This window comes from Phascolarctos cinereus, unplaced genomic scaffold (assembly GCF_003287225.1).
Source record: "Phascolarctos cinereus isolate Bilbo 61053 unplaced genomic scaffold, phaCin_HiC Scaffold_726;HRSCAF=1367, whole genome shotgun sequence".
NCBI lineage: Eukaryota > Metazoa > Chordata > Mammalia > Diprotodontia > Phascolarctidae > Phascolarctos > Phascolarctos cinereus.
In genome coordinates this window covers 266,072,387-266,094,076 of record NW_027556098.1, presented here as the reverse complement: position 1 = coordinate 266,094,076, position 21,690 = coordinate 266,072,387, and the positions used below count along the sequence as shown (strand labels likewise).

The following is a 21,690-nucleotide window of genomic DNA, read 5'->3' as shown; positions in this document are numbered from 1 at the left end:
AAACATTGTCTTAATTCCCTATATAGCTTATGTATTAGACCTTTATGAGAAATATTTGATTCAAAGAGTTTCCTCCAATTGGCAGTCTCCCTTTATTCTTGCTGCATTGATTTTGATTGTGTCAAAACTTTTCAATTTAACTTTAATTGCCTATTTTATCATCTGAGATATCTTCTATTCCTTGCGTATTTAAGAATCCTACCAATCATAGCTGTGAAAGATGCCTTCAAGATGACAAATTAATGATCCCTTCCTAGAAATAGCCTTGTTCTCTGTCCTATCCTGATCTCATCCTGTACAGATGGCAACACCTATCTGGGTACATTTCTAGTCTTAATAAGAGCTATTCCCTGATCTTCCTAGGGCTTGCTAGACCCTGAACCATCTCCTTCCTAACCCTAGAGCATATTCCTTCAGTCATTGAATGAATTATCACATCTCTAGCCAGGCATGCCAAAGCATGAAAGACTGTCTCACACCTGCAAGATATCTTCTAATAGCAAATTCTCCCTACCAGCCAATAATTTATGAGCAATGAAAGCTATTTATAAGATTTGTCTGGAGGTTACCACTGAGCCTCTACCTGATTCTGTGGGCTTTGCAGTTCTACCCTGCATTCTAACTTTCTTCTCCAGCACAATATCCTCCTCTGCTCTCCAATCAAGATCTCTGTCCCAGTAGTTCTTCATTACAGCCTGGGTTAACATTCATTGGCATTCACTGATTTTAAAGAGAAGATATAAACTGAGAAGTGAAAGAGAATTATAGCCAAATAATTTAAACAGTTGTTTGATTCAAGGCAGGATAGCCAGCTATTAATAGAGCCAGATCTACAACTACTGCTCTCAGATCACAGGTGGCAGCAACTAAAATATCTTAACTTTTGAGGCATGTGGGCCCATTTTTAAACATACTTACATCACAATTATCATCATTATTGCTAACATAAAGTGCTTTAAAGTTTTCTTTTCTCCTTTTCTCCCTCTGTCCACGCCATACACAGACACAGACGTATGCACCAGGTAGTTGCACTCTGTTCCCTTTGAAAGCATTTTGAACTCCTTCTAATGGGGTTCAAAGCTGAGACCTTTGCCCCACACCCCAAAAAGAATTTGGGTCCCATTTGTCTTCAGGCCCTAGAAAACCCTTGGACTGTCCTTGAATTCTCTTACTTGAGCAAGGAAGTCTCTAGTGTTCTCCTGAGGCTATCAACTGGCCTCTCCTTATTGCCTATGCTCAATCTCCCAATTCTTTGTTACCCTTAATTGAGCTAGCCCTCTATTGTCTGTTATCTCCTGGTGGTCCCTGGCTACTTCCCACCCTTGACCCTATCTGGATCCCATTCTTCACCTCCCAATCACTCCCATTAAGATCCTCTCAAGACCCCTCCTTTAGTTACCCCAGCTTACTGTCCACTCCCATCAAGATACCCCTTCTCCCAGACCCCTCCTCCAGTCACCCAAACTACTTGGCTACTCCCACACATCCCTCCCATTGTATTTCTGTATATAAGGTCCATCTGGCCTCCATTAAGGTGCTGAGATTCTTTAAGAGTCTAGCCCATGGTTCAGATTCTTAAAATCTGGCCCATTTTCATTAGTGATGCAAATGTTTAGATTCCTTAAGAGTCTGGCCAATATGGCGGATCTTTAATAAGCTGCGTCTTTGGCTGAAAGAAGGCTGAGGTCAAATTTTATTTGGGCAGGACCTGGGTGTCATTATTTTGGGGTCCCAGCATCCCTAAACCTCTAAATCTCAACACTTCCACCTTTCTTCTATTTCTACCAATGGAAAATGAACTGGAAAATAATTTTAGTATTTGTCATGAAGGCATGAGATTAGACATACAGAAAAATTTCTTTTTCAATGAAAGTCATTACATGAAGGCATAGATGACTGAAAAGAAGTTCTAGCATCTCCAGTCAGAAATGTACACTGTCTTTCACAGTGTTTTTTGTTCACAGACTTTATTTGGCAACTGGCCTTTTATACCAATGTGGAAGTTCATATATTATTGCCTTGAACAATTATTTAAATCTTGTTATTTAAGTTTTCACATATTTGTGTATTCAAAATGACATTGTAAGCTCTTTGAAAGTAAATACCATATTCTTTATTTCTTCATAGCTCCCTATTCCCAGCCCATGGTCACTACAGAACTTGGCAAATGATAGAGATTTAACATTTCAGAATTTTAAAGGGCCTTAGAGGTAATCTTGTCAAACCCAGTCCTAACAAGATTCCTATCTATAACATATGAGACAATTAATGATCTAGCTTTTAACTTAAGGTCACTAATATGGTAGAAATCACTGTCTCCCAAGAAAATACATTCAACTTTGGAGGAGCTTTAATTATCATGAAGTTTTCATTTACCTAAATTTGCCTAGAATAATTTACCCCTTGACATGTTTCCCCCATTACCCCTATTTCTTTCTTATTTCAAACAGCCTTTTAAATACTTGAAGCCATCTTACTATTATAATCAATCACCTCCTAACTTTTCTCCAGGCTAAGAAACCTGAGTTTCTTCAATTGCCATCTATTGATTTGATCGTCTATACTTATTTACATTTTAATATCAGTTTTAATATTCTTTTTGTTTGTTTCTTTGCTTTTTGGTGACTTGCCCAGGGTCACACAGCTAGTAAGTGTCAAGTGTCTGAGGCCGGATTTGACCTCAGATCCTCCTGACTCCAAAACCAGAGCTCTATCCACTGCACCACCTAGATGTACCAGTTTTGGTATTCTTTTTGTCCATTTCTTCAAAAAGCAATGTTAAAAGGACAACAGGAATAATTCAAATTGTACCTGTAGAACCACTTCATAATTGAATAGTAAATATTGGAATCCTTAGCATTTCTTGTAGATTCCTAGTTTAGAAGTAAAAGATAATATATTCCTTTTTTCAAAAAAAGAATTAGAATCACAAAATCATTCTACTTCTAGCTTTATAATGGGAGAAGTTTGTTTTGGAAAAGGAATAGGAGGAGAGTGACTAGAGTTAAAGGAGAAGGAATTGTGGAGGTCATTTGGAGAACCCTGGAAATGTGAAGATCTGCCCAAAAGAGAAAGAAAAAGAGGAGCACTCTTGGAGAAGACAATAAGATAAAACAAGTAAGACAAATAATTGCTATTGATTGAGATAAGGAAAGAGACTAATGAGAAAAGGAAATGAAGTTGAGTGTGGCTGCCACAATGTTTAAGAAGGTAAGAAAGTGAATGCCAATCTCCATAGCCCTGTGGATACTCAATAAAATAAATCCAAAGGTGGATTTCCTTAGGAAAAGGAAGTTATGATCTACTTGAAGAGTCAAGATGTGCATACATGAAATAATTGGTTCATCAGCTAGTATTGTATATATAATGGTTTTAAATGCAGATATAATAAAGTGCTAGATTGTATGTTATTGACAATTAAAGGAAGGACAAGAGCAAAGGACATGATGTGTTAAAGGTGCAGTGCAAACATGATACAAGGGTCAGCTAATTGGCCCAGGGAATAGAGCTCCAGCTTTGGAGTCAGGAGGACTTGAGTTCAAATCAGGCCTCAGACACTTGACACTTGACACTCACTAGCTGTGTGACCCTGGACAAGTCACTTGATCCCAATTGCCTCACCAAACAAACAAACAAACAAACATAATGCAAAAGAAATTAGAGAAGGATAAATGGAAGTTTCCTTGAGGAAGGAAGGCTTTCCAGGATACAAGGTGATATTGAGAGGCCATTGGATTTAGAGTCAAAACACCTAAATTTGACTCTTGCCTCTGCTACTTAATGCCTGGGTGAATGTGAAAGATTAACTCAATCTCCGTGGGGCTCAGTTTCTTATCTTCAAGGTAATTCATAATAGCGAAAGCCTCTTCCAGATCTCAATTCTGTAATACTAGGTGGGACTTGAGCTTGGCCTGGAAGGATGAATAGATTATAGCTGATTTAGGAGTTCAGAGTTGGGGCATTCCAAGCTAGAGAAGCAGGAGTAAGAGATATGTCGAGTCCATCACGATTCTCAAATAGCAGTTTGTATATAGATGGAAGGTAATCTGTGGTCACTCAGTGTTTGCTTCTACCTGTGTTGGGATCAAACTAAATTTTCACAGGTAAGTTATTGTTTTTTTAAAGCATTTTTCAAGAAGAACAATGTGAATTTTTTTTTCCAATTGAGAATTTTCAAGGCATACTTTGGCTTATGGTTCAAGTGCTTCTTACAGATGTCAGTTCTTTCTAATAGCTAAGCCAATGCCTTCCTGCTGCAGTTAAAATCCATTTTGTCTTGTTTAGTTCTCAGTGGACAAGGAGCAGTGGCTCATCTTCCTCAGTCTCTCTCAGAAAATGATGTAAAATAATCTCTGGGGGGAAAAAGTTTCTTAGAATATATTTAAAGTATGCAGATCCAAAGGTGATAATTCAAATACAGCTTTAGGATTTTCAAATGCCTTATTCCATCTGCCTTGCTCTGCTGATTTCTATGAACACATTTTCATTTTCTAAATCTGGAATTAGTAGAATCTACTTGAAAAGAGATATTATAGTCAAACAATGTTCTCAATTCAAGGTGTAATTATTTTTCCCCCATTTTAAAAGCCTGAACATAAAATGTAATGTACTTTAACAAAAAAAGTTTGCAAGGGACATCAGCTTTTTATTCTTTAACATCTTTCTGTGTGGATTTGACAAATGCAGAAATTATATAAATAGAGAAAAGAGCACAGCCCCAAAGTAGGCAAGTTCACTTTCTTATCTACAATAGAAAGTGAGTATCTCTCTTGGGAAAAAAAAAAAATGCTGCCTTCTCCATCTCCCCATTCCCTCCTCTGCATGTCAGGACTCTGCCATGGGAACAATTTTTTTTTTCACTTTGATTTGGGCACAGGTAATTCTTCTTCTTAATGATGTTTTTTTTTCATCCACTTTTGTATTGTCTCAGATATGAAACTCTTTTTTGAGTTTTCATCCTGTGGAAGTGATAACCTGATATCTCCTAATGATTTAGATTTTCCCCATTGGTAAGCTAGTCTGTAGACATAGACAAAACACTTTAAGACATCATGCTATATTGGAGGCAACATAGTGCAGAGGGAAAAGAGACTGGTAATAAATCTTCATTATGAGATTTGTTAGCTGTGTGACCATGAATAAGTCACTTTTTTTCTTTCTGAGTATCAATTTGCCTCATCTCTAGAATGGGGATAATATTTTTTTTTTACTAATGACCTCAGAGTTGTGAGGAAAACACTTTGTTAGACTTAAAAATGCTCAAACACTTGAATGGATTTGTGACCTCATCTGTGAAGGTGTTTTCTCCAATAATGCAAATTGAAATTCATCTGTGCCTGACTTTCTTGTAAGACTCTTGCATGTCTATCTATTTTTCTGGGACAGGAATCTTCGTGACGTTTATATATCATAAGAATATCAGCAGAACACACAGGCAATCCATGGTTTCTCTTGCCTTTGCCATATGACCAGCTCATATTTTTTTAATGATATGTACAACTCAAAGCATTAGATACATGGGAGTCAATATGTCATCATAAATAATATACGTAATACTGTTCACCTAAAATGAGTATTTTTTTTCCCAATCAAAGGGTTTTGGAGCTAGAATCAAACATAGGAGTAATCTAACACAATCCTCTCATTTTCTAGATAAAGAAACAAAATCATCAGCAAATGGATTATCTTTCCCAAGTCCTAGCTATTGGTACAGCCAGGACTAGGACCTACTTATTGTTAATACTTTGTTGTTGTTATTGTTGATACTCTGATATACTGTCTCCAAATATGTGACTGTATTCATAGGTGTTTATACCCACATATACATAAATATACTACAATTTATACAGAATCATAGAACCTCAGTTGGGAGTGACTTCAGAAGTTAAGTGATTCAACTTGACCCCAAACAAGAATTATATTCCTACCCCAATAGCATCCTAACAATTAGTGGCCCAATCTTTGATTGAGACTCTCCAGTGAGGAAGACCCCATGTTGGGGCAGTGGAATGGGAGGTAGATTTTGGGACAAGCTATTCCATAACCCAATATTTCCTAATTGTTTAAAAATTTCTTCTTATATAGGAGGAACAGAGACTTTTTTTTTACTAGGATAGTAAGAATTTTGGACAGAGATCCACTGTTCTGGACCCCCTCCTTCAGTGATTCTAGTATCTCTGGATGTTTGTCAGAAAAATCAGGGTCATTTTTATGATCAGATACTAGTAATGGGATGGTGGAAAATGACAGGAGTTGAATAGACAGAGGGAAAGGTATATGTTACGCAGAATGTCTCAGCTGAAGATAATTAGCTTTTTTATATGAGGTACATATTGTTGCATCCTAAGACAAGGAAAATGTGAATGGAATTTCTGTGCCCAAACTCAGCTAAAACTAATAATTGTGGACCTTATGCAGGCAGGGGCAAGCCTGGGAAGTCACATAGCTGTCTGAAAAGCTCTTTTGTGTATGAGCCAGGTGAAGCTATAGGAATGAATTATACTTTCCCAAAATTATCCAAAAGGAGATAGAGGAGCCGCAAACAGGCCAAAGCCTCAACAGTTGTCAGTGAAGAATCAACCAATGAACCAACCAAAAAGCACATGTCAAGTCCCTACTATGTCCTAGGCACTCTGCAAGGCAATTGGCACATAAAGACAAAATAAAACAGTCTCTGCCATGAAGCTGCTCACATTGGAAAATCACACATAAGCCCTTCGGTAAATACAAAGTAATGGTGTCTGAGCAACAAAGAAGAGTAGAGAACAAAAGCAGAGGGTGCAAGATAGGAATAGAGGGAGAAGCTCCAAGAGATATTAGCTACAGCAGTGCAGCATGGCAGCAGTGAGGCAAGACTCAAGGAGTAGATGTAGGTCAGAGCTGAAAAGCAGACCATGCCAAAGAGTTTTTAGAGGAGGAGAGTCACATAGACTTTGGCAGGAAGACCATTTTAGTCACAACTCAAAGCCATTTGAAATCCTTTTATTTCTCCTCCCCTTGCTATTTACTTGGCTATTCTGTCCCAATTAAATAATTTGCTATTTAATGTATGGGTGCTATTGTGGGGTTGTTTTATTTTGGTAGAGAAAACACGGCATGGTGGATGTGACCAATTCATGATTTCCCCATTAGGCTAAATGGCAGTGTGATACCACAGTCATGTAGGATGCTTGGTTCTACTGCCTTTTAACCTTAGTCTGCTTATCTTCTACTTCCATTGCTGCCCCTGCCTTCTGTAGTCAAGCAGAACTAGTCCCATTCCTCTTCCAAGTGGCAAGCCTCCAATTGAATGTTGTCCTTCAAAAAAGTTACATGTACTTTGAAAATTCAATGGATACTAGAAAGACTCTGCCACTACTCAAAATATTTTTCAGATCCCTCTCTGGTGATTGCTTTCAGAACCTTTTTATGATCCTCTCAAGAAGGCCAGTCATATTATTTTATAGTCAGGTCTGATTTTTGACAAATGGTATTACTCAGCTTGATGGTATACTTTATTTATTAGATTTGCTTCCAGTTCCTACTATTTTGAAACATCACATACTCTTTAAAAAGTAAAATTTAATGCCACTGAGATTATTTTAAAAATATACTCGAGACCATGAAATCAATTCCAAAAGTATTTTTATCAAGGCAGTATTATTGGAATAAGCATATAGCCTCCCATTGTGGTGCCTACTTTCATCACAATAATATTCACCTAGATGTGTAAATTCTTGGATATTTTTAGGTTGGTTTCATTACCATATTAGTATTATTCCCATCTCTTGTTATATTGTAAGTTCCTTAAGGCAACACTTATTTTATATCTTTAATCATTTATTGTCTGGGGGAATACAAAAGACAGATAACACTGTCTTCTCCTTCGTGCTTAAAATCTGAGTGGGAAAACACCTATATAAAGTTGCTGAATCACAGAATGAGGCACATTAAAACAACCGAGCTTTGGTTTCTCCATTATACAATAAGAATAATTTCACATGCCGCTTGCCTCTCAGGATTGCTTTGGTGATCAAAAGAGATGATTCTTCAAGATACTGGGATGCACTGGGGCTGAGAGGTGGAGTGTGAAAGTGCTCAGCTGCTGCCATGCTCAGCTTGGGGGAGACTCCCCTTAGACATACTCTGTGCTACAGGAAATAGCTGAGATGAATAGAAGTTGATGGTATGAAAATTTCCACTGGACTATTTAGAGGTGCTAAAGAGAAGGGAGGAAGCTCTTGAGTGGTTTGATGGATGCAGAGAACAGCTGTGATTTGATTGTGTTGGGTGAGTGAATGGAAGGTTTGCTCTGGGCATGGAGGAGGAGTCTGTGGGTATTAGTTCAAGTCTATGCTTGTTCTACTCTAATACCTTTTCCCACCAAGAATATGCACCAGGTATGTGGAATGAAGTGAGGATGGCATTTGCACTGAGATCCCACCTAACATGTACCTAGCCAAGTTGTACTATCCAGATTTGCCTAGAGTTTCTTGTTTTAGAAGCATCTAAATAAAGTAGGTAAGGACTTGAGAAACATTTAAGCTCTATATAAATGCTAGGTATGTCTATTATTGTTGTCATATTGTTGCTATTGATATTTTATCCTCATTATGAAGAGCATTATCCTTTGTAGAGAAAAAAGAAGCCAAATGAGTAGAATATTTCCTCCTTCATTCTTTCATGATCATAATGCTCCCATCCATCCCAGTAAGGGTCCTTCCTTTTTCCTCCAGCATAATAGACAAAGAACTTTTTATTGTCCTTGGCATGTATGGCAAGCCCTGGCTGATACTATGCATTAGGCTGACTTTATTCATTATGATACTTTGGGTTACAGTGTGTGTTTACGTAACAGCTCAAATGCTTTGGGCCTTAGTTTCTTCACCTTAAAAGTGAGAGGATTGGCTAAATTATGTCTGTAGTCTCCTTCAACTTCCAACTATGGCCCAGTCATGACAAGAATGAGTTCCACGTCATGTGACCAAAAAGATGAAGGAACAGACATACTGTTCAATCCCCATTAACTCTCAAAAAACATGATCTCTCTCCCTCCCTCCCTCTCCCTCTCCCTCTCTCTCTCTCTCTCTCTCTCTCTCCACTCACACACACACACACACACACACACACACACACATACACACACACACACACACACACACACACACACACACACACTACGTTCCAGTTGATAGGATGATTTCCACAGGACAGCAAATCAAGAAACCAAACAAGGTAATGGCTTTATGAATTAACAGTGAAAAACATTAACCTTTAACATTTTTATTCAGCATCTCTCTCTCTAGCCTTCAGGATTTGTGCTTTGGGAAATAATTATGGATTTCTGTCTTGTTTAAAATCTATACCAATGCACTCTCCCCTTTTCCTTATCCCAGTGACTTGCTGCAACAAGGAAACCTCAACCCTGTATAGCCACATGAGAGAGAGGTGTTTGTATGTATGGGGGGGGCTTCCCTTCTACCAGATGCAACCCTTAGGTCAGGGAACCTGAAGACTAAAGAGGCTAACCTAATGGCTAACATCTGCCCAGCTTTACCCCTAAGCCTGCAATAAGCTGCAGATCCTGACTCATCCTAGCCAGAGAAATAATGAAGGGAACTGAGAGAGGATGCTAGGATGCGCAGCTAAATCTGGTCTGAAGGAAAGAGAACTATAATTCAGCTTAAGCCAGTGCTGTCCTCAAGAATCAATTTATATCAGGGACTGAAGGTAATGAAAAATACATTTCCCAATATGGGAGGATACTGAAACAGCTTTGAGGTTCAACTCCCAGGATAATCTCATGACCAAAGGTAAGGAGTCAGAAAGTGAATAACAGGGGAATATAAAGAAAAAAGATTAAGACCACCAAAGATCTCAGAAGAAGGAAAACTTACTTAAAATCCTAGAACACAAATAATTAAACTAACAAAGAAGTTACTAAAATTAGAAGGGAAGATGTATACGAAAAGATATAACAGCAAAACCAGCTCTAAATAAATATTACAAGACCAAGAAAACTGAACCAACCAAATTGAATCTTTTGTATTCTCAAGAAAGCATAGAACCTCAGCAGGATGTTCCAAAATATTTCAAATTTAAAAAAACAGAATCCTGAGAGAATTTAGAAATGAAGAAATGTTAGAATTTACAGCCTGCACAGCAGAAATAATTAGTAAAATAGAAAAAAAAACTTGATTCTATAGTGGGAATGGAATTTATATACTCTGAAAAACAAAGGAGCTTAATATATTAAATGCATTGCTAACCAGAGTGTAATCATCAATGAAAAAAATATGGATGGCGTTTGAAGAATTCTTGAAAAAAAAGCTGTGGGCAAATTATTTTATTTGCAGACAGTCCAAAGAATAGAAGAAAGATAAGAAAGGTAAATAAACACTACTACCAAGGAAAGCACAAGTAATGAAATGAATGACTTCAATTCTAAATATGATTAAAAGAAAAAAAACTAGAAAGAGAAAGTCTTGAGAAAGAGAGAAAGAGAGAGAGAGAGAGAGGTTGAGAACTAAAGGGACCAGCCAGAGAGATTGTTAAGCATATAAGGGATTAAAGATAGAAGTGGAATGTAAAGAAATATGAGAAGTAATGATGGAGAAGCATACCTGTGGAGGGGGAAGATATATTCTATATTGGGAACTGGGTGTGTGTGTGTTTTATTTGGTGCAATTTACTGCAAAAAGAGATCACTTTCCCTAGGATTGTGCCTCCCTGAGCAACATTCTACCTTGTTTGAAAAGAAATTAAAGGTCCCAGAAGCTAGATTCCAGAAGGATGTCAGGCAATTGACCCAAAGCAAAGATCACAAAAAAGTATGATTATGAGAAGGGCAGGGGAGCACAGGGAAATTTCTGCCACACAGTAATGTTTCTATCCTCATTAATTGATTATTTTGAGAATAGGCACAACAGGGGAAAAAAGGAATAAGGGAGTAAGATTGAAAAGACAATACCAAAAAATGGTTAGAAGAAAGAATTCATACTATTTTGAATCTTCAATTCCATGAGGAAGACAAAAAGGCTAAAGAAGAAATAAATAAGTGTACAGAAAATTAATCAAAGAATAAATATTTAGAATTAACAGAAAAGGAATGTGATTAATGACTAAAACAAGGTAGTCACCCATCTTAGAAAAAGACACCAAAAAGGAAGGTAGGGGGAAGACAAATAAACAAATCTTAAAGCAAAGAAGTTTGAAGAAAGGGAAGAGTAGGGATTTTGAGCAAACAATTTAATTGTGAGAGGAGAAAAAGGGGAAACAAGAAAAATAACTGTAAAATAAATTCATTAAATAAGTAAATTGATGAAGGAATAAATAGGTAAATAAATGGAATAAAGAAAAAGAAATTGGTAAATAAAACTCCAAAACTTGATTAAGAGTTGACATATGGAATGGTGGAAGAGGGGCTGACAGAAAGAAGAAAACAGCCTAAGGGAATAGAGTCGTTTTAAAAGGGGGAAGGAAAAAAAAGTATTTATTAAACACTTACCACTTGCCATACTAAGTGCTGTATGGATATTATCTTAGTTGATCCTCAAAATAACTGTGTGAGGTAGACATTATTATGATCCATATTTTACAGTTGAAGAAGCTGAGGAAGACAGAGGTTAAGTGACTTGGCCAGAGTTATATAATTAATTAATGTCTGAGTTTGAACTTGAACTCCCATCTTCCTTATTTCAGAACCAGTGCTCTATACACTGCACCACCTAACTCTCATTAATGTAGATTAAACAAAATTAACTGTAGGAACTATATATTGACTGAAAAGAGGAAGAATAAAAAATAAATCCAAATTTTTAAACATGCTAAAGACACAAAAGGGTGGAGGAGAATATGAACCTACCTCTCATAACTTTAAATGTGAATGGATTAAACAGTACAATAAAATGGAATAGGAATCAGCAATATTGGAGAACTTGTGAATAGAGGTGCACCAAAGCATTTGTACTTGCACTATGAATTATTATTGGTACCACCATTCTGAAAAGGAATTTGTCCTTACAAAAGTAAAGTTGCTAACATGTCTATGCCCTTCAGCCCAGATGTTCTATTGCTAGGTATATTCCCCAACGAGTTCATTAACAAAAAGAAAGGATCATTTATACCAAGACATTTATAGCAGTACTTTTTTTTTTGGTAATGGGCTGCTAAGTGGTGCAGTGGAGAGGGTGCCTGGCCTTTCATTAGGAAGACTCATCTTCCTGAATTAAAATCTGGCCTCTGACACCTATTAGCTGTATGCTCCTGGACAAGTCACTTAACCCTGTTTGCCCCAGTTTCCTCATCTGTAAAATGAGCTGGAGAAGGAAATAGCAAACCACTACTATCTTTGCCAAGCAAACACCAAATGGGGTCACAGTCAGATGCAACTGAACTGATTTTTTTTATCATAACAAAGTACAACAAACAAAGTAGATACCCATCAATTGGTGAAGGGCAAGATAAATAAATGGTGGTATTGTGCTGTAGGAAATTACTAATTCAATGAATACAAAGAATCATGGAAAGACTTATATTACCTGATGCAAAGTTAAGTAAACAGTTCCAAGAAAGCAATATACACATGGACTACAACAACAGAAAAGGAAATCACAACAATCACAAACTAATAGAAAATGAATGTTGAAAAATTACAATGGACAAGCTAGGCTGCAGAGAAGAGATATAAAAGAACACCTCTCTTGATCAGCTTTGCTGCATTTTTTTATTCCTTTTTCTCTTTCATTTCCTTTAAATAATTCTGTTATATGGGTTGGCTCTCAAAGAGGTGGAGGGAGAGGTACATAGGAGGAAATTTAGGTGATGTAAAAACAAAAAAAAATCAATAAAATCTGTTTTAAAAAAATGTCATGCCAACTAACTTCATTTCTTTTTTGAACTTTTAAAATAGATTTTTATTAATGTCTTGTATTTGCATTGTCTACATTTCCCTCTGTATTACTATTTCTACTCCTTCCAGAAAACCATCCCTTATAATGATTTTTTTTAAAAAAGAGAGGATAAATGAAAAGGAAAAATCAGCAAAACCTAACAATACATCCAAATTAAATCTGGTATTATATGCACTGTTCCTCACTTCATTTCCCTTTCTGTTAGTGTTAACCAACTAGCAGTCTGGAAGAAATGTGATTTTACACACACACACACACACATACACATAATACTATATTTGAATTTCACAAAGAATTTTGAAAACAGGTATTTCAGTAAAGCTTTAGGAAGAAAATGAATACATGTTGACTAGGTGATAGTATTCTTAGCTGGGTTCTGAATTATTGATTGAATTTTCTTCTCCAGTGGATTAAGGTAGAGTTTGAGTGACTTGCCCAAGGTAACATAGCCAGTAAGTATCTGAGACTGGATTTGAACTCATGTCTTCCTGACTCCGGGTCTAGCGCTCAACCCACTGAGCCACCTAACTGAATTGCTTTTATTATAAAGTAGAAGTAATCAAAAATGTCTGATAGATCAGTGGAACAGACTAGACAAGGGAGAATCAAACAGTGGAATGTAATAGACCAGTGCTTGATAAAGTGAAAAACATAAATTTTTATGTTTTAAGGAAAATTTTATTTTATTAAAAACTGCTGGGAATGGGAAAAGTACCCACATGTATGAAATATTTATAACAGCTCTTTCTGTGGTGGCAAAGAATTGGAAATTAAGGAGATGCCCATGGTATATGAATTATTGGAATACTATTGTGCTATAAGAAATTATGAGCAAGCAGACTTCAGAAAAACCTGGAAAGACTTGTATGGACTGATTCTGAGTGAAGTGAGCAGAACAGGAGAACATTGTACATAGTAATAACCATGTTGTGCAATAACTATCTTTGATAGACTTAGCCCTTCTCAGCAATGCAAGGATTTAAGACATCTCCAAAAGTCTCATGATGGAAAGAACTATGGAGATTGAATGCAGATCAAAGTATAGTATTTGTTCTTTTTTTTTTCTATTCTGTTTTTTTTCTTCTTTCTTGTGGTTCCACCTATTGGTTCTACTCTTCCTTACAATATGACTAATGTGAAAATATGTTTAGTAGGAATGTATACATAGAGCCCATATCAGATTGCACACCATCTTGGGAAGGGAGATGGGAAAGGAGGGGGAGGAAAATTCAAAACTCAAACGTGTATGGAAGTCATCGTTGAAAACTAAAAATAAATTAATAAAAAAGAAAAAAACTACTGGGAACACTAGAAAGGAGTCTGGAAGAAATTGGTCTTAGACCCACACTTTGCACTATATTCCATAATACTTTCTAAATGGATATGTGGCTTTAATATTAAAAATAATACTATAAAAATAGAAAAGAAATAGATTATATACGTATCAGTTATAAGTGGGAGGTATATTCTTAACCAAACAAGAGATTAGAGGCAATCATAAAAGATAAAATAGATAATTTTGATTATGTGAAACTGAAAAGCTTCTACACAAAATTAATTCATCTAAAATAAAATAGAGAAGTGGTTAAATGGGAAAAAATGTTTCAAATTTCTCAAATAAAGATTTGATATCCAAGATATGTATAAACTATACATGCATACATATGTACACACACACACACACACACACACACATATACATAGTTATTTCCCAATTGAGTGATCAAAGGATCTAAATAAACAATTTTCAGAAGAAGAATTGCTAAGTATGAAAGAATGTTCCAAATCATTGCTAATAAGAGAAATGCAAATCAAAACAACCCTTAGGTTCAACCTCACAACCTGCAAATTGACAAAGATGAAAAAAATGGCAATTGTCAATTCTAAAAAGACTGCTAAATGATAGGAACACTAATATATTGTGGGTGGATCTGTGGGACAGAACTACTTTGGAAAATAATTTGAAATTATGCAAATAAAGTAACTGAAATGTACGCATATTTTTAACCAGAAGCTTCATTACTGAACTTATACCCCAGGGAAGCCATTGGTAAGAAAAAAGTCACCATGTACACCAAAATCATTATCATGACAGACTTTTTTTTTGTGATATCAAAGAATTGGAAACGGAGTAAATGTCCATTGATTGGGGAATGGCTAAACAGAGTGTAGTACAGAGAAGCACAGAAATATCTAAATGAACTGATGCAGAGTGAAGTAAACAGAGCCAAGAAAACAATATACCAAATAATTACAACATAAATGTCTCCATTTGCTCAAGAATAAACCATGATGATTTTTAAACAAACAAACAAACAAACAAACAAATGGATGTATGAATGAATAAATAAATAAGGCATCAATAATTTTTTTAAGTGGTAAAGTATCTTAAAAGAAATTTAGTATGGCTCCCTCATTTTAGAGTTGAGAAACTAAGGCCCAAGGCTATTAGAACTTGCTCATGGTCACAATTTAGGAAGGAAAGGATAGAGCCAGAATTTGAACTCATCCTCTGATTCTTGGCAGCTGGGTAGTACAGTGTATAGATTTCTGGGCCTGGATTCAGGAAGACTCATCTTCCTGAGTTGAAATCCGGCCTCAGACACTTACCAGCTTTGTGACACTGGGCAAGTTACTTAATTTTGTTTGCCTCAGTTTCCTCATCTGTAAAATGTGCTGGAGAAGGAAATGGCAAACCATTCTAGCATCTTTGCCAAGAAAACCCCGAATGGGATCATGAAGAGTTGCACATGACTGAAAAATGAGTGAACAACAATAACAAACCTACTGTGCCATACTGCCTCTCCTGTTATCAGAAGGAAATCAAAGACATTTAAAAGGTGCCGTATACACCAAAATATTGATAGTGGTTCTATTTGTAGTGGCAAAAAGTAGGAAAAAAATATGCTCATCAATTGGGGAATGGTGAAATAAACTGTAGTACATTAATGTAATATAACATTTCTAATTCACAAGAAACAAATGAAAAATCAGAGAAATATGGCAAGACATATAAAGTAATGTAGAGTAAACAAGAAGAACCAGGAAAACAATATACACGACTATAGCAATGTAAATAGGAAAAGGATAAAAATAAATGAAACTGAAAACTGTGGAATCATCTGACCAAGCATGGCACCTGAGAAAAATAAGAAAATTCAATTTCTTCCTTTCTCTGCGGAGGTGGGGGATTATGGCACATTGCATATAATAGTGGACTTGACTGATATGTTTGTTGGTTTGTGTTTTATTATGCTTTATTCTTTCATTTTTATTATTTGTTAGAAAAGATGTCTCATTGGGTAAGGTACAAGGGAGGTACATATATTTGAAATTAAAGGTTATATATAAACCAAATGGGTATCAATATATTCAAAAGAAGTATGTATATACTCTAGAAAGAGATGGGATTATCCTAATGTCGGGAGCCTAGTCAAGCCACAACCTGGAATTTAATAGCAATTTCTTGGCTACATTTTTTTTTTTAGGAAAGATATTACTAAGCTAGAGAGCATCAAGAAGAGAATTGTCATCATGGTGACGGGCCTTGAGTCTGTGTTATATAAGGATTGTTTGAAGGAACAAAAGATTGTTGACATACACAAAAGAAAATTTAGGGAAGGGAATTTGATAACTATCTTCAAATAACTGGAGAAAATTTATTATTCCTGGTCCCAGAGGGAATTTAGGAGCAGTTGGTAGTTCTAAGGAGACAAATTTTGGCTCAGCATAAAGGAAAATAAAATTATAATTAGAGGTGTACAAAAACGGAATGACTTGCTTCATGATGTTTAGGTAGTGAATTCTTATTCACCTTAAAACTTTCAAAGAGGATAATCATCTATCAAGCTTTTCATAGGTGGAATTTAAGTTTTGAATCAGGGTTGGACTAGGAACTAGGACTAGGACTAGGACTAGGACTGGGACTAGGAACCAACTAGGTTGGACAGCGTGGTCTCGGAAGTCCCTTTTAGCTCTGCAATTCTAAGATACTGTGATTTTAAGTACCAAAGATTAAACTTGAAAGTAGACCATCTATCTCTGTGTTAAATGGTATTTTCCAATTAGCTATCATTTATATTGATGGAGACAAGATCTTTGTTTGGGAACAATTGGGCATAAAGGTTAGAGAAGTATATTTTGCCAGCAGTTGGCAGAGCTTAAGAGATAAGCTATGAGGTTTGGGCTTTATTCTGTAAGTGATAGGGATCCATAGGAAATTTGTTGAAAATGAAAGTGACAGGGTCCAAAACGACTCTGTGTTAGGTGGGTACTTAATAGGCATAGGTTTCACTGATCAATTCCCTCCTTACAGTGAAAATGTACAGCCAGAGTAATTTCAGGAACAAAGGGATTGGAGGAAGTTCTGGAACTAGAGGAACTAGCTTTTGCTATTTTTTATTAGTCCTAATCTTTGAGCCAGAAATCTGGAGCCCTGATGTTTGACTTTTTTTTTTTTAAGTTGCTTTTATTTATCTAAGTTTTGGATGAACTGTTTTAATGTGGTTGCAGCTCTAATTACTTAACTGTTCTGAATGATGTGCAATTGAGAATCTCAGATCAAAAGCGTTTTGTATGAAAAGCTAAAGCTTAATAATGCCAAAAAGGAAAGTCACTAGGAGACCCTTAACAGGAGGTACCTAATGAGTATTATGTGCATTTATCTAAAGACATTTTGCTGTAAGTCAGAAGTCACATAGTAGTCTAAAGCATTATAGCAACTCCAAGATGAAAATCATTCAGACATTATCATCATGTAAATCATTATTTGTACATCTCAACACTTCGGAACCTTTGCAGGTACTCCATCACTGTGAACTGAAACCAGTGACAGTGAATCATCACTGGTGCTGAAAACATATATATGACGTAGGGATACCTTTCACAGAAGCTTTGTTTACTGAGCAGAATTTTTTTTTTATTCTATCTCAAGGGAATTGCCTTGATGGAAACTCAAAATACCAGATTGGGTGAAAGATTCTCTCTTGAATGACAAAAGAGAGTAACCTGGCACCAAATGACAACTTTCTAAAGAATTGGTTTCTGGAATGAACTACTTTCTTGCACTTATAAACACCTGCCTTAAATTTTCTTTTGAGATGATGGGAATCAGTTAGGAGCAGCAATATCTTTAAGAAAGTATATAGCAGATGTTTAAGTTAAAGAAGTTTATTCTTATTTCATAAAAACTGAAATACAGCTAGAATACTGGGATAAGACAATAATGTTGTTTACATATGAAATTCAGCAAGTATTTGAAAAACATCCACTACGTTCAAGGCTCTGTGCTAATTTCTAGTATCACAAAAGGGAAATAATGAAATAGACTCTGCTTTAAAGAGGCTCATATTGTTGAGGGGGATGAGAAAGTATTATATATATGCCAACAAAGACAATACAGACGATCTCAAAAGTCTGAGTGCAGTTTTCTGTTATTCAAAATTTAAAACTGATTTGAGACTTTTGGGACACACCATACAAGGTAGAAGTGATGGCAGCAAAGGTAATTTCTAGACAAATGACAATAAAATTTCAGGCATGATCATTTTCATCTAGGAGAAGGGCTTTGTAAAGGAGATAACACCTGAGCTGAGGTAAAACTGCGAAGAAAAGCTAAAGAAGAGAAGAAGTCCGAAAGGTAGAATTGAGAAGGAAGTTCATTACGGGGTATTACATGTGTGAATATGCAAAATAGGATGCAGAATGTCCAAGAACATCTAGTAGTCCAGTCTGGCTGAAATGCATAGTGCATGAAAGGGAGTGGTGTTGCTCAGTCATCTTAGTCATGTGTCTGACTCTTTGTGACCCCAGTTGGTGTTTTCTTGGCAAACCTACCAGAGTGGTTTGCCCTTTCCTTCTCCAGCTTATTTTACAGATGAGGAAAATGAATCAAACAGGGTTGAGTGACTTTCCCGCCAGCCAGAAAGTGTCTGAGGCCAGATGTGAACTCAGGTCTTCCTGATTCCAGGCCTGGCACTCTGTCCACTGTACCACCTAGCTGCCTCATGAAATAGAGTTGTAAAAATAAGACAGAAGATGTAGGTGGATACCAGATTGTGGAAAATGTTAAATGCCAGACTAAATGTGAAGCAGGGTATCCTGATACAAATTAAGCCTTTTAATTAATTATTGAGATACTTCCAAATGTCTGAATGTGTGAACATGTAAAAAAAAATCAGATATTTGATTGAATTATCCCACTTTCATCCAGATTCCTAGTGTTTGGTCAATACAGCTTAAATATGTATTCATACTTCAGCAATTATCCCATTGTATGAAGCACCAGGTTTCCAAGGGTCACTTAACCAGTATTATCAGATGATGATGACCTACTCATTATGGCTAAGGATAGGTTCAATATTAGAGCATTGTTCAGTTAACTGTTCTTTTGTGAATGTTGCTTGGGTGCCAGAAAATGTTTCACTAGATCAGAATTCAAAGGACTCTAAAATTAGCCATTCAGGGAACAGGAAGCACTCTAGACTTACACCAAAAAAAAAAACCCAACAGTTTTTGGCCCAAAATGTATGTCTTTTAAGCATACTCACCCTCCCCATCAGCTTAAAGATAATACCAAAGTGATCTAAATATAAGTATGAAAATATAGTTGCTTTAGAATTATAATTTCTCTTGAGTAAATTTTAGCAATAGGAGATAGAATTTGCTCCCAGAAAACAACGGAGCAGGAAGAATGATGCTATAAAAGAGTCAACTCATGATGAGGGATCAAGAATGCCTTGAGGATGAGAGATAGAAGGGCCAAAGATAAAAACAAAAGGACATTTACTTAGCAATGTGAGCCTAGGCAAGATTCTTAACTCTCTAAGTCTCAGTTTATTCATCCATAAAATTGGGATAATATTAGCACTTACTAAAAGGGCTATTGTGAGGATCAAAAAAGTATAATATAAATGTTAAGAGTCTACTATATGCCCAGAACTGTGCCAAGTAGTGTGAAGGATACAATACAATAAAATACACTATTATTGTGTTAGCTATTATTGTTATTATTTTAATATCCCCTTTAGATGCAAAAATATAAAATAATACAATAAAAACAAAACGATCAGTTTGAGGTGTTGGGTACCTGTAGAAGAACAATTCTGACCAAAAATGAGGGATTTTGTTTAAGTCTTCCTCAGAAACTCAGGGTAAAAAGATCTAGCTGGCCTGGATGTGAAACAGGTTGGATCAGAAAGTGCATTTCTACATGAATCAATGGTAAATTGAATTGTAGATAAACCAAGAGAGTAAGCAGTATCTACACTTGAAGATGTCACCTGAGCTGAACTAAATGCAATATAGTGCAGTAATTTCCCCTTCTAAGAATCTTAGTATTCAATGTGCAGGTAACTTACTGTTGTGGAAAAGGGATACAGAAGAGGAACTTGGAGGCTATAAGCAGCAATTCCAAGATTAAAGTCTAAAGAGGAAGAAGCCTTCTTTATCCTTAGATAGCAGTCAAAGATGCCACTGGAAAACACAGGCAATTTTCTGTTTGAAGGTAGTTTGGGGGGTTTTGTCAACACATTCAATGAATATGAAAAATAGGACATGAACATAAATATTCCTAATGTGAAATATTAAATTTAGACATAAGATTTGACTGCTTACCCCTGTTCCATGCTGAGAGGCAACATATTGTAATATAAAGAGCTAGAAAGCTCTCTGTAGAGAGATACAGAGTTGACCCTGAATCAGGAAAATCTTCATTCAAGTCTAACCATTAACTGCATGACCCAGGGCAAGTCATTTAACCACTCAGTGCCCTAGGCAACTCAATTATAGGTTCAAAGAAGATGCCAACCTGCATTGGTAAAGGGTGTTCTCTCATCTAAGAGACCCCTGTACTAATGAAATTGCAGGGTGAATCTCTATCTTCAATCCTACACACACACACACACACACACACACACACACACACACACACACACGCAGAATTTCTTTTTAGGCATAATGATATGGGGACCATAACTAGGGGCAATACGTGCATCATAGACTTTTATTTTTATTACAAATACATTTCGTTTCATAGTATACTTAGATTCATATTAAGGTTTTTTGTGTGAAACTCTGGTTTTATTACCTGTTCTACTCAAATATAAAACTTTGCACTTGTGCAATAACTTTCATTGAAAGGTCTCAAGGTGTTTTACAATCATTATCTTCCCTTTACAGAAGAAGGAACTGAGTTATAGAGTTCATTTTGTATGTCAGGGCAAAGCCAAGAATGAACTGTATAGGCTGTATCTCAGCCTAAGGAGGATACCCCTAGGGGTACCTTCCCTCTAATAGATCTTACAATTTCTCTCAACCTATAGGAGACTAGGAAACTCAAGGACTAATGACCTTAAGAATGGTTTTACAATTCTGCTTCCAGATTTGCCAAAGACATTGCACAAGTCTGAGTCAAAGCAGGAGGGTCAGGCAATGGGGGGTGGGAGTGGAGAAAAATACAATGTGAGGAGGGAAAATTACAAGGTAAAAAGGCCTTTTATTCAAACAATGGAATGTAATTTTGCGGTAGACAAATTTTTTTAGCTTGTATTGTATCACACTGTGTTCCTTTTCAAGATTTCATATGTTGTTGTGTTAAAATGAATTCCATTTTGTCCCAATCAATGAATCTCCCCACTCACTATTACCTACAGCCCTTCCTAGTAGCCAGGGTTCTGGCTCTACTCCAATGTCAGGCTGGCATTAAAACAAGAGAAGTTGCTGGTGTCTGTCCAACTGTTCAATCAAAGTCCTGGAAAATGTCACCTACACCATGGTAATTTAGAAATTGCCCCCCACCACC

General features: G+C 36.3%; 1 protein-coding gene across 1 annotated transcript in view; it reads right to left on the bottom strand.

Moving 5' to 3' along the window:
* OPCML (opioid binding protein/cell adhesion molecule like) overlaps positions 1–21,690 on the bottom strand; it is a 1,421,771-nt gene that overhangs the window by 867,780 nt on the left and 532,301 nt on the right. The window lies entirely within an intron of this gene.